Source organism: Callorhinus ursinus, unplaced genomic scaffold, assembly GCF_003265705.2.
Source record: "Callorhinus ursinus isolate GAN/ISIS: 27379988/994484 unplaced genomic scaffold, GSC_fseal_2.0 scaffold29, whole genome shotgun sequence".
NCBI classification, from domain to species: domain Eukaryota; kingdom Metazoa; phylum Chordata; class Mammalia; order Carnivora; family Otariidae; genus Callorhinus; species Callorhinus ursinus.
In genome coordinates, this window is record NW_027397091.1 from 4,929,265 (window position 1) to 4,944,531 (window position 15,267).

A 15,267-nucleotide genomic window follows, 5' to 3' on the forward strand; every position below is an offset into this window, starting at 1 on the left:
ATTTTCTTTGTTTATTGAATGAATAGCAGTTATGGGAAATGGCCTTTTCTTTATTCTGAGTCCAAATCAAAACGGCCTTTCTCATCAAGCTACAACTTAAGAATCTCATTCTATCCTGGATTTTGAGGTGTGGTATGACCAACATGCATTTAAACCACCTCCCCTCATTCTTAAGATTCTCAATTCAAGGAAAAGCTTGAGGCAGGAACAATATTGTGCAGTCAACACCCTCTCAAACCCTGGTGAAGATGAAAGGGTCCACAGCTCCTTTCCATCCTTTGTGACAGTTAAGCTCTGTTTTGCTTTTCTTTAATACGGATTTATCCTAGGGCCTGTTCTTTTTCAATGTGATCCACTTGGCCGCACCCATTTGGAAGAGTCTATTACTATGGTCAGGGTTGGTTTGGCTTGCAGCAAGCTCATTGCTACATTCTTTTTTTAGAGACTGCCGAATGTGGGACAATGGGTGTGTCTTGTTGACATCCTGTGGTTCATCAGATAGGATCACTCTTCAGTGCAACCTCTGTAGAAGCCTGCAGCTGTGCTGGGAGGCACAAGTCAGCATGTCTAAGGGGAAGCCCAAACTCTGATTCACATTTAGCCAAAACGCCTGTGGGGAATGGGAACACAGGCATGCCTTGCTTTATGAAATGCATGGGGCCCTCCCCATACCTAGATTAGTGCTTTGTGGTTGCAAATATTTGCCCATTTCTCCAAACCATAATTTATCCCAAAGAGATGACTATGTCACTTAGACATTTAGATATAAGAACCACACACAGAATGGATTTCCTGGATCAGTTCTGATTCTCAAAGTCCATGCCCCATTTTTTGATTTGTCCCATGCAGATCAGAGAGCCACTTTCAAGGATAAGTTAGGAATACAAGGAACATTAGAGTGCAATTAAAATGCATATCTCATGGCAGGGAAGTCCCAGAGGACATAATTTTGGGCTGGAGGAGGCAAACATCACCAGAAATTTGTTCTCAAATATATCATCTAACATCCTTATCCTCCGTTATGGATTTAAGCAGATTAACAGCTTCATCTTATTAAGCACAAATGTTCCCTCAGATGGCTAGAATTCATCCACATTTTAGTATAAAATACTTCAGTGAAGTTTTCCAGAACTTTCTGAGCACCTGGAACTCTCGGGAAATGGAGGTGGGGGTGGATGTAGTGATTTGTTTCATTTCCCAAATCTATTGCGGGAAGTGTTATCATTAACTTGAATGAATAAAAAGATAATCGAAGCTTATGTTATGTTCAGGCTCCACTGAATACGTTTAACATGAAAAATAGACTCTTAGTTAAATCAAATATGGTAAAAGTATAAAAGTTGGTGAATCTTCGTACAAGGTATAGGGATGCGTTTTACTATTTTTGCAGCCTTTCTGCAGCTTTACAATTTTTCAAAATAAATACTTGGAAAAAGATTTTAAATAACGAACTCTCACACCTGAAGAATTAATTTGAAATCATTGATCTAGTCAACTGATGATTGAGACCATTAATGCTCAGATAGTTCCTAGAGCAATAAGAATGGGAGTAGTGTTGATAGAGGGGAAGAAGGTGGTATTAGAGAATCAGAAGGTAAAATAAGGAGGATAGCTGGGGTCCAGAAATAAAGAGGTGGGCAATAGGAGAGGAGACTGAAAATGAAAATGAGATAGGATATCAATTTTGCCAAGTTCCTGCCAGAATTTCTAAAAAAGCAATGGCAATTTAACCCATAAAATATTGTCAGAATAAGGATCCTTGTGTGGCTCAGTCAGCTAAATGTCTGACTTCAGCTCAGGGCCTGATCCCAGGGTCATGAGACAGAGCCCCGTGTCAGGCTCCCCACTTGGCAGGGGGTCTGCTTGAGATTCCCTCTCTCCCTCCAGCTCTGCCCCTGCTCTCGCTCTCTGTTTCTTTCTCCAACAAATAAATAAAACCTTTAAAAAATATATTGTCAGAATAAAGAAAATTCTCAAATCCGAATAAACGTGTTATTTTGAAAGACCACTTAATCTTTTTGTTCGTCTGTTTCCGATTGCACCGTGGTCCATTAGAAACCTTCCCCCAGACACAGGTCCAAAGTCGGCCTTTTGGAAGCCAGTGAACTTGTGGGCAGTTATGAGGAAATGTTCCCCCGAGGTGAGCTATCCGACCACTTTTCACCCCAGAGGTTCCAGTCTGTTTCATAAACTGCCTCCTTTGAGCCCGCTCTGCTTTCTTAAAGGGTTCTGTTTGTATCTCATGACCATTTCCTTTCAAAGAAAACCTTGCTCAACCCCTCGAAATTCTGTCGTGGTCTCTTCAACCATGGGCTGTACCTCTTAGTTTATCTGCTCCCGTCTAAAATAAAGGAAGGAAACATAGCTTTCCCGGTTTTTCCTTTGTGTCTGCTTTTGTGGTACCTTCCTTTCTATTTACTAAAACTAACTGGAGGAAATACCGAATCCTCTAAGGGAAAAGGCAAATTATGGAAGAAGAAACATCCTTAAGGTACCCCTGTCTTATTTTTCTTATTTGAAAAGATAAGAAGATCGAAAATAGAAGATGAAAATAGCTCTTATTATTGGTTTTTTTTTTCCCCCTGGTATTTACTCATATATTTTGAGAACAACATTTTCTGAGAACTATGATGTAAAAACAGTCTCGACATATAAATTATTCATCTGTGCTATTCAGAACTTGGAAATTCAAAAGGAAGAAAAAAAGAATAGATTAATTTTGGGGAGAATGCAGCCTTCACTTAGGGAAAGAATTTAAAGAGGAAATCAAGTCTCTTTGGAAATTGAATGAAGTCATGGACTGAAAATGTCTTTCAGTAAATGTAAGGTATTAAAAAATGCAAGAAAATGAGAGAATAGCTCTAAAAATACATATCACTCTCCCCTTCCACACATCATCTCCATCATGATAAGTAGCATCTTTCTTTTCCTCTGAGCATGTCCAGGATTCCAACACCAGGGACATTTCTTATCACATACGTCCAGTCCCCGAGGTCATGCCCTGTGGTCATTCTTCTCTGCCGCTCAAGTCATTTGCAGAACAGGGTGTAGTCTGGTGTATGCTGGTTCTCCATTATTCTCTATCCCAGAAGGTCAAAGCATAATATGGAACTTCTTGAACTTAAAAGAGACACTCAGCCTAGATAACCCAGCTGTGCTCAAATTAAAACATCCAAAAATAGCATTTATTCTCCCAACAGCAAGGACTGAAGCTAAATCCAGGAGAGGAGGAATACCTCTTAACTGGACTTTCAAATTCTACCAAGTCACTCCAATTTCACAAGTTTCAAGAAGATTCCTTCAGAACTAAAAGAAAAGAGTTTTGCTGTACAACATCAGCATTTGTAGAGAGAGAAATTCTTCCACTCAATTGTAACTCTTCAGAGGATTTCCTACTATTTAACTAAATAGACTGGAAAGTCGGAGAACTGAGTTTTGTTCCTTGGAAAATCATCATAAATCTGTATTACCAGATTACCATGTGTTACTGCTGATTAGCAAAAATTTCCTCAGTTCCTGTGAAGGTGAAATAAAACATGGGCACACGGGACAATCTGAGAGAAATGAGAAAGCATCATGAGTACTTTGGTCAATATGAGGAAACTGGTCCATATTTTACAAGGGCCGGCAATGCACATGGCTAATTATAGTTCTTCGATACATACAGCTTAAGGACTCTCACCTCAGATAAACAGTATGAATGAAAGTCCTTCTGAAGTGGGATCTACTTCTATGTAAAAAAATACTACTTATGTAAAAAAATAATAATACATTAAAAGTCTGGCAGTGTTACCAGCATTTCCCAGTGGAATATATGATTTTTTGTTTTTTTGGAATAATTACAGGAGTTGTCTTGCATTTTTATCACCCAATAGATCAACACTGATGGATCTTGGCTTTGGTTTTAAATGTATCTTATCATTTTCCCTCTTTGAACAGAACTTGTTTCTATGAATACAGAGAAAGACACCCTCACCTGCATAATAAGCTTCTATATGTAAACAGTAGCAGATTAACAAAATCCACAAATAACAGACCATACTATGCAGTCTCAATTAATTGCTGGGTCCACTATTTCCAGGTTGAGCACAACTCACAAGAATATGAGCCCATCTAAGGTGAGGCACCACATCTCATATGTCTTGCACATCTAGCTAGCAGTTGCCCAATACCTGGCAAAACCTCCATAACTGCTAAACTGTTAAATTCTATGAAAATGAGTCTATTATAAGGTCCATCACAGCAAAGAGCCTAGAACACAGTGGGATTAATTATATATGTGTGATCTAAACCGATCACTGGGTAAGTGAATGAATTAATGAATGGTTTGACCTAGCTAATTTGTAAACAAAAGCAAAGATGTTCCAGGCAGAGATAATGTCATGGAGGCTGTGGCTCGTGGCTTGAAGAGCAAGCATTGTAGGTAGGTTAACTGTTGGTCATAGGAAACCATTAAATATTCTTGAGGGAAAGTGGGTTGGCGGAACTATTATTTGAGAAATATTGTGGTGTTCTTTTTTATATGATGTACTGGAGCAAGGAGAGAATCAAGGGAGAAAGAGGCGAATATATCCATAAGCTTTAGACAAATGAAATAAGTGGACATAAGAATAACATCACCTTCCAGGTGTTTCTCACTTTTCTAGCACTCACTCTCCTTGTGATTCTCTGTAAGACCATTTAAATATCTTCTTAGCTTAGGTTCTTTCTCCTTTGGTCTATTTCATACTATCCCACTAGGTTATCTCCCTAAATTCCAATTGCTTTTCTCCCACTCATTTAATCAGAAACCTTCAACTGTTCTTCACATCCTCTGACACCATGTTAAAATCTAGAGTCTGGTATTGAAGCCTGTGAATATTGTACAGTGAGAAAAGTTCTACAGCGGTGTGAGGGGAAAAAGCTCAAGTCCATCAGGATCAACCACTTTTTAACTAGTTTTCTCAACCAAATGTCAAACCAGACAATTCCTAAGGACCTTTCTAAATTAGCATTTTATTTTTTATTTGATATGACCCTGAACCAGTGCTCCTCAAACTTCAGTGCTCCTTCAAACTTAGCTGGAAACCTTGCTAAAATGTAGGTTCTGGGGCACCTGGGTGGCTCAGTCAGTTAAGCATCTGCCTTTGGCTCAGGTCATGATCCCAGGGTCCTGAAATTGAGTCCCACATCAGGCTCCCTGCTCAGCAAGGAGTCTGCTTCTCCCTCTTCCCCTCCTCCCTGCTCGTGATCTTTTCTCTCTCTCTCTCACTCTTCTCTCTCAAATAAATAAATAAAATCTTTAAAAAAATAAAATAAAATGTAAGTTCTGATTCAGTGAGACTGGAGTAACTCTGATGCTGCTGGTCCGTGGACCACACTTTGAGTAGCAATGTCCTACATTAGAGCTATGGTATAGAACTTCACATTGGCAAAACAACATCTATCCTTTCCTTCCAAATTTTGCTGAGTCTATTGGTCAACTCAGAATGTCTTCCCAGCCACATTCATCTGTCAGCAATTGTCCCATCTTTCAAATCCTTCTCATTCTGGCTAAAACATTGTCATCTCAATAAAGCTCTTCTTAATCCACACCCTTACCCACAGAGGAAGACATCTTGTTTTCTTTGATCCCCCCAGTTCTTTGTGTATCTCTTATAGCATCATGAAAACCCTGTGTTGTCATTACTTGTGCATGTGTGTTGTCTCTCCTTAGGTTGTAAGCTTCTTGGCAATACAGATGATAGCTGCCACTTTTGACTAAGGAGTAGGAGGAAGAGCATTCTGAAGGGGGGCTGGGGGTGGGGTATGGTCACTCTAGTGTTGGGGAAATTCATACCTAGTACATCTACCCCAACACACATTCCTTTCTATTATACCTGGCAGGTACTGTAATATACACCAGAACACAACACCTGACACATTGTTGGATTTACATCATTGTTTATGTTTGGCAATGGAGACAGAGTAGAAGAAGTCACAGTCCTGTTTTTGGCATGCTTAACTTTCAGTTGTTGGCTAATAGCCTCATAAAGGAGTTCTCCCTGCATCTGGAACTTGAGAGGTTGGGAGACTGATCCGGAGCAGGGAGTGGTTCATTTGGAGAATAAGCTGCCTTATTCTACCTACAGAGCTTTAAAATTAATGTAGTCACCTTCATTGGCCAGGACATTTTTTAAAGACATTTTTATTTCTTGAGACACAAGTGCAGTAATACAACACATACAAGTGCCCTTTTATATTACTGGGTCCTAGCCTCCTTAGATTTGGCATATTATATAAAGGCAAGAGGCCATTTGATGTATTTTTTAGCATGATGCCAGTTACATCTAAAACACTAAAGCATTAGTCAGGGCAACATGATGTTTTACAAATCATGAAAAAAATGCATTGCATTTTTAACTTGTTTAACTTGTCTTTACTCCATGATCTATTTCTTTTGTAATACGTTTTATTGCTTGGGATTTATAAGGTCATTTCTCTGAGTGGTTTATGCAACAACACACATCAATGTGTCTGCCTTCATTCATCAGAGGGCAAAAATTCAGGTCAGACATCAGTCATTTGTTAAGCTCATCTGGATTAATGAAGGTCTAGAGCTTGCATTCAGAATACACAAAGAGCAATGTGAGGTACGCCTACAAGTAATGTCAACTTATTTCTGAACTAGTAATGCCCAGATTTATATCTGTCATGTTCTTAAATCAAAACAGTATTGACTATTGTGATAACAAAGATTTATTCCCACTTAACAGCTACTGCTCCAACTACAGTCCTGTTAGTTTTCACAGAATAATCAAGCAATAAACTTCTTCATAAATCTTACTCATTAATTTCTGATTTAGATATGAGGTGGGGCTTCTTTGGGTAACTTTGAATGGAGTAAATATGCTCTTAAGTGGAAATGAATATTGCTGCCTCTCTTGGTTCCATCCCGAGCACATGGCCTTATAAAAGGAAAATTGTCAAAGGCCTGCAGAAGGATTCCGCAATGAAATAAAATCATTGTACTGGAAAGCTCTTTGCACTTTCTCCCAAAGTACACGATTTAGAATATTTAATATTCACAATCACCTTGCGAGGTAAGCAACGTAGGTGACACTATGTCCAATCAACATGTATACAAACTAAGCCCCTGTTTTCTCCCCAAGTTTCAAAAGATTCAAAACAACAAAACAAAGGTAATTCAGGTTTCCCTGATGATAGACTGGTGCCCTCTCCATAGTGTGATTTTTTTTTTTTTTAAGACAGTCATAGACCAGGAAGAAGTCAATACCATGGTAACTTAACAATCCAGAATGAGCTCAAAAGTTTCTGAAAGCATTAAATGCTTGTGAAGGAAAAGAGTTTTCTTAGCTGATGAGATAATTGTGGAAATGAGTTAATGAATAAGCATTTACTACATCTTAGGTGAAGACAGAGAGAAGAAATAATCAGCATCACCTAGTCCTCCAATGAGTACCTAAGAACTCAATTCACCTCAGTTTTATTCCATGTCTCAGAAGCTTCTAATAAGGGTCTTGAGATGACGAAGTACACAAAATTGGTAGTTAATGAAAATATATTCATACTGTGTTACTCTTCAAGGAAATCATTTAAACGTTTCCTCAAATGATGACTGGATTGGTACTTTAAAAAGCAAAAGCAATGTATAAGAGGGGATACATCTGAGCACACAGAAACACAAACTTGTAGATTTGAATCTTGGAAAGTAAACTCTCTAGGCATAAGATTTCTGATCTGTAAAATAGGTCTCGTATGAGTTTTAAACAAATCAATGAACATATAAATCCTGTGTTTTGCCCAACAGATAGTCAATGCTCACGTTAACCATGCAGTCTAATTTGCATCCTTCTCTGTACCTCTGGTACTGAAATGAATCACTGCTATCTATCTTATGACACAATACTTAGAGAGAGAGAACCAAAGGAGAGAGGAGAACCAGATTTCAGTGAGAGAAATTCCCTCCTGCTTTGTGAGACAATTACAGCTAGGCCAAATTAAACGTCAAACAAAAGCTCCATTGTATGGCTTTCTCCAGAAGAAATCAGAAACAGAGTCCCGGGGTAATTGGCAAAGTCAATGTAACTTTGAATTGTGCCCAAGGAAGGGAAGGCATCTGCCATAACTATTGATTATAAATAGTGGTGTCCTACAAGAATCCTTTTTAAATTTTACCTCCAGAATCAAGTAGAAAGGAAAGAGAGAAAGAGAAGGGAAGGGAAAGGAAAGAAAGGAAAGCTAAAGGAAAGGGAAAGGGAGAGAAAAGAAATAAAGTAAATTTGGAAAACTGAATAGAATTTCCTGGACTCTTCCGGGACAAGAGCAATGACTTTTCCAAGAGAGGTTCAGACAAAGCCAGAGGTCAAAAACAAAATTAAGTACAAACAGTCGTTTTGAAAGCAAAATGTATTTATAATATATTTGTCTTTCAAACCCCATTTTGTCATTTCTTTTCCACTGTCTCTCATAAAGTGAGGGACAACAGAGGAAGACAAACAACACTCTAGGACCAACTATTTTCTCCTATGATGTGGTCGAAGCTTTTGGCCACATGTAGACCCTGTGTTCTACTGGAGAAGTTAGCAAGAGTGCTGGCAGATGAGGTCTATTTCACTTTAAGGTGAAGGGTGGGAAAAAGTTTGAGCTCCTTGCTCATGATAAGGAATTTCAATCTTGAATGACTAGTTTGGAGATTTTGCTGTAGGCCTTTTGGATGATGTGTGCACAGTTTGCTCTTCCTTTAGAGACTTGATTCTGTCATGTTTCTGAAAATGCTATGTGCCATCACCAAGTGGAAAGAGAATGGAAATTAGAGCTAGATCCACGAAGAAGTCATCTTAAAGACTAGGAGATTTTGATTATATGAGATGAGTTTCTTGACCAAAGAGGGCTGTTATTAAAGAGATTTGACAATCCTTTTCCTCATGTTATTTTTCTTAGGCTTTCATGGGAGGGATGCTGCAAGCAGGTACTTAGGTTTTCTTAGCCAAGATGTGGGGACTACAGCAGAATATTTTCTAGGGCTTGGAAAATGAAATAATTCTTCTATGCTGTGTAAATCAGGGTCCTTCAGTAGTAACAATGATGATAATGACAGTGATGATAGTAAAATAGCATTTCCTGACTGCTTTTTTTAGCCAAGTCTCGTTTTCAGGACTTTGTATGCAATATCTCATTTAGCCATCATAAAAACCTAATGACACGGTATTACTAATTTCATTGGATAGGTGAGGAAATTGAGCAAGAAGTCATGATGCAGTACATGGTGCAGGTGTTCGCTAACTAAGGTAGAAGTACTAACAGAAGGATACACACCTAAAATGGTCCATCAGGTAATGCTTCACAGCTTGACCCTCAGGGTGGTTTGGTGTGGAATGAGTATTACAAATACATCAACAACTGAAATTGTGGCTCTAAATAACCCCAAACTTTCTGCTCAAAGACATAGCACCCATGACCACGGTGGCCTCTTTGCTGGCTGCCAATCACTATAATAATAACAAAAATGTTAAAGCAAGATTTACTGGTATTAACTGTAATTTTTCCTTCCCCATCTCTTTTTAGAAACCCTTTATTTTCATTTTCTCATTGATGAACATCTATTAACGTTTCTCCCTTAAGAGTACATTTGCATGTAGACAATTAAAATTTTCTGAGTTATTCTTTGTTATGAGTCCTAGAGAGGTTAAGTGTCTTGACCAAGGTCTAATGCCTAAGTGAGGGAACTTGTAGTTGAACCCATGCTTTCATATTTGTACTAATCTCCTCCAGACAAGATCTGAAGTCTGTGTGCCTACAATTAGAATATAAAAGGAGTTCCAGTGAGAAAAATGGTGGCAAGCACTGGCTTCAAAACTGCAAAATTATTCTAACACACAAATACACACACACACACACACACACACTTTCCTCACACACAAACACATTAGACACTTCTTTTGAGATTTCTATTCCCTTTCAAAGATTCCTTTGGTATTCAGTTCATCAAGATTCTGCGCAAATACTGCCACGTAAAGAGGATTGTCCTTGTTATAGCAGAGGATTGCAGTGATTCCCATGGTGTGGAGGAGTGACCCCAGGGAAGGGAGAAAGAGCCCCTGTGGCTGGATCTGAGGCACTAGGTCATGTCTAACAGAGAAGCATCACCAGGCTACTCTACAGTTTGAGAAGTACTGCTCATTATGTCCACTCTTCCCCGATGTTTCACCACATTCTCCTCCCTAGTCATCTCCAAAGGCCTTAACCTCCACCACGAAGGCCCTCTGGCCCCTCATGAAGTCTCTAACCTCACAAGTGCCAAAGCACACTTTCAGCTGTCTCATTGTGACTGAACTTGATGCCTGCTACTCCCACCTGCCCTCTAGCTTCAGAGCTCCAAGTGCAACACTGGTGTCTCATACCACAGCCACATTCTCCTCTGAGCTTGACATATGGCATGTGCTTGATAAATATTTATAGATAATAGAAATCTGAGGCCTATGCCCAGTGGTCTTCTAGCTAATTTAGTAACTCTTCCCATATTTCCTTAAATATAAACAAAGACAAGTCAGCAGGAACCAACCAGAAGTATGTGACCAAATCTATTTGATGGCAGAAGTTGATCTTTCCAAATGGAAAATAGTCTTGAATTTCTGCTACTTATCTATTCTATTCTCCACATGTGCCAATTATTTTTTCCATTTACATACATATTCTTGGTGACCTCTAAGTGAACGTCAGAAAACATTCCACAAAAGGAAGAATTGCCAAGATATGTTCAGGTGTTGTAGGAGTAAGAAGGAGCATTGTGTAAAGGCAGAGAAATGAGCATAGGACCTGCCTTGATCTTATTCATAAGGCTCACCATATAGAGATTAAAAATCCTATCCAGGTAATGGTTAATGCCTGGGTCAATTTAGAGTAAAACCAATCTTAGACTTTTGCAAGTAAACATGCTCTTAGAAAAATCTAGTCCAGCTCCTTGTATCATTCATCCCCAAGGCTATTCTTCAAAGTAACATCCCTTTTAAATCTAATTTGATAACAATATCTTCTAAAAAGTGTGATGCAGACTTTCTCTTATTTAAAAATAAGAGTGAATAAGAGATGAAATAATGGCAGAGCTAGAAATGAAACTCAGGTCCTTGGAATCTACAACTCTAGATTGACTCTCCTTGGACTCCATTAACATATCTCAGCCTCCTGAATACAGCCCTGATGTTTGATCAGCCCATGTTGTGGGACCTCTCTCTGAGGGAGGGTCCTTCTAGTTCTCAATTCTATACACAGATATATTGGCCTTTTCTGAACTGAGATGTCTCTTTGCTCTGGGAAACCTAGCTCATCTTCACCCAGTAAATCCTTATAGCTTATATGACATGTCCTCTTGAGTGTCAAGCACATTTACTATCATCTTCAAGATTAACACAAATAATTACAAATTTACTTGTTGGTAAACTGCACCCTGAATTACCACATTAAGGTCCATTAAGATTTTATTGCAACTTCAATAGAAAAATTCCTGAGGTCCAGGATACCGAGATTTCAAGAAAAAAGAACTCTGGTTTGTAAAAACTGTACATTTATTTATAAATGCTAACATAAATATTAGTTCAATTAAAATAAATATTCTTTTTCTTTAGAAAGATAACTGAGTGGAATTTTACTAAAACACAAAAGGCAGCCTATAGTGTGGTAAATTTGCTGCAATTATTAGCCTGCCTATTCACCTCTTAATCAGAGGCTCATGGGTGTGACATAAAAACCATCAAGAGCCTTTACTACATTCACAGGGGTATGATCTTAGTCTGGCTGTTGAAAGTCAAATTAAGCAACGAAATCACAGAAAATTACACATATAGACAATACACAGAGTCAGATGTCAGGTTTCTTCTTTAAAAGACCTGGCAACACAGAGTTCACAGTCCCACAAAACTGCCAATTTGTAGTAGCTGACGTATATTGGTAATGTCTGGGCTTCTGAGTATGCCACAGGCTATACCACTCCCAGTTGTCTTCAACTCACTGGTTTGAGGAACCTGCCCAAGCCACAGAGGCACTGAGCATGGGACCTTATCACTGTTCATACATGTGCACGATGCATATGTATTTATGTATATTTATGTACATTTTTTTATTTTGAACGTGGAACTAATCTTTGCCAGTTTTGATTTTCATTCCTAGACAGTATAACTGTGACCCTCCTTTGTACTCAAAATACTCCATTTTCTCTGCTTTGTGCTAAACCTGAAAACCAGCAAAGTCCATGTGGACTCATTCCAAAAGGAATGAGCAGTGAAAGGGTCAATTGCGTTTGAAGCAGCCCACGACTGTTTATGCTGGCATCATTTTGCCCTGGAGATTTTTCCTACTACTTTCTGGAAGCATTCTAACATAAACCATTCATTCTGGTTTTCAGATTCAAACACATTCTAGTCTCACCACCTGTGTATGCAATTGATTTGGTTTTAACTTTGAGCTTCATCCCTGAACCAGACCTGGCACCTGCAGAAGAAAGTACCCGGGGCTAAAATAGAGTGAGCAGGGCCACAAAATAGTGTAATATCCTCCCACTGTGGTTCAGAGGGGATGCTGTTTCGGGGTGTGCATTTCATCTCACGAGACTCCAGACAACAGAAGAGCTAGACAAAAGGAAAACATGTGATGAGGCAGTATTTATACTGCAATCTTTCCAACATTTCAGAAGGGAATGGTTTACAGATGTATACCCTCCAATGACATTTACACATCTATTGTTTTCTTAACCCCCATCTCCATCCTATTACAAGATTCTTTTTGTGAAAAAGAATACAAACTTCCCCATGCTTTTCTGAGATAAAGAGCCCATTTCCTCCTGATTACAAGAGAAGACATGATGAGCTACATGATAGGCCAAGCGCTAATGTGAAATCAGCTTCAGAAAATGGAATACTTTTATGATTACTTAAGCATTTGTATTTCACGCCATAAATTTTTCCCTGTCTGAAACAGACCACTTAACCCAGTCTTAGAACATCAAGCTGCTAATTTACACCGTTTTCTGACAGGAAACCATCTATGGCGATGAATGCACGGTAGGGGATTTTAACAGAAGCCCATCTGGACTTTTAGCTATTGAAGACAATTTCTTGTTAATAATCTATTAAAGAGAGATGCCATAAAGATGAGTTACAATCTCCTGGTTGTAAATTTCAGAAGGGGCTTTATAAAGAGCCTCTTATTTTTTCAACTTTTTTCACCTATTTTCAATGCATTAATTCATCAACATTTAACTTTGTGTCTTTCTGCCTTATGACTCTCAAAGAGTTTAAAGTGCTGTTAAGATCACAGTTGTTGCCTTCAGGAAAGGATATCTGTCTTGGACACGTGCTTTCTATTAATTGAGGCCTCTGGATTCCTTTATGATGAAATATATCTTCTTCAAAAAATCAGATTTCAGAGTTGTGTGTGTGTTTCGATTTTTTTTCAAAATAATCCTTTTCTGGTCATGCAAAACTCAAATAAGAAAAGTGAAATTCTGATTATTTGGCAAATTTGGAATTTTTGGTGTTAAATTATTTTAAGTAACTCAAAAATATGAGCATCTGAAGACTTCTTTCTTTCCCCTAGCCCTTTGCTCCCATACCTCCTTCAAGTCTTGGTTCAAATCACCTTCTCAGAAAAGCCTTCCTTGATGGACCCTATTTTATATTATAATTTGTGCCACCTTCATCTTTACTGAGCCCCCCCTCTTCATTTCATTCTGATATACTGCGTATTTCATTATTTCTTTTATTGTCTTTCTCCATCTGTTGGAACATGAGCTCCATGAGAATAGGGTTTTCTGCTGGCTCTTCCATTTACGTGTCCCTAGAGCTTAGAGTAGTGCATATTATACAGGTGTTGAAAAACATTTGTTGAATAAATGCATATAGAGGAAATAACTAACTTGACAAATATAGAAAATAAAAATATAATAATGACAAATTTAGATGCATGACACATAGTAAGTACTCAAATTTTTGTTAAATTAGTGATAAATGAACACAGGAATAGTAAAAAAAAAAATTTAGAAAAAAACACACAACCAAAGAACTAATTAAAGGGAAAGAGCTAGGATAATTACATGGTCAATCCATGAAAAGAAGTTATTTGAGATAATTAAGATGCAATTATAAACATTGGTTTTCTTTTCAGAGCAAATTTGCTAAGGAAGAAAAGAAAAAAATAGAAAATCAAGTGGAAGAAATGTTTTAATGTTAAAATAGTGCTTAAAATCTGCTTTAAATGTTTTACGGACACCTGGGTGGCTCAGTCAGTTGAGCGTCTGACTCTTGATTTTGACTCAGGTCATGATCTCAGGGGCGTGGGATGGAGCCCCCGTCAGATTCCATACTCAGCGTGGAGTCCGCTTGTCCCTCTCCCTCCCCTTAGGCCTCTCCCAGCTGCCCACACATACTCTCTTTCTCTCTCTTTCTAAAATAAATAAGTAAAATCATTTAAAAATATTTTAAATGTGATTTTCAAATACATCTACTAACTAAAAATGGCTAAGATGATACATAAAGGACAAAGAAGGAAATGAAATCACCTATAGTTACATCCTTTAAATTCCAGCTCTGTAAGTAGGTGGGTATACTGAATATATTTATGATACTTTTCTATGGAGATTACATACAAATTTTAATAAACAGGGAGCAAAAAATTCATATACTGTGATGGTTAATTTTATGTGTAAACCTCACTGAAATCATGCCCAGATAGGTGGTAAAACATTATTTCTGAGTGCATCTGTGAAGGTGTTGCAGAGGAGATTAGCTTTTGAATCAGTAGACTGAATAAAGAAGGTCATTGTCACCAGGAAGGTGGGCATCATCCAGTCCATGTGAGGGCCTGAAAAGAACAAAAAGGTGGAGGAAAGGCAAACTCCTCTCTTTCTGCTTGAGCTGAGACATTCATCTTCTCCTTCCCTTGGACATCAGGCTTTCAAGCTCAGAGTGGGACTTATACCATCAGGTCCCCTGATTCTCAGGCTTTCGGACTCATACTGAATTCCATTCCTGCCTTTCCTGGTTCTCCAGCTTGTACTCAGCAGATAGTGGGACTTCTCGGCCTCCATAACCACATGACACAATTCCTATAATAAATCTCCTTTTCTATATCTACATCTGTATGTGTATTCCTTTTTCTTTTTTAATTGGCTCCACATTCAACATGGGGCTTGAACTCATGACCATGAGGTTAAGAGTTGTATGCTCTTCCAACTGAGCCAGCCAGGCACTCGTATGCCATCTATTTCTTTTTTTTTTATTTTTTTATTGTTATGTT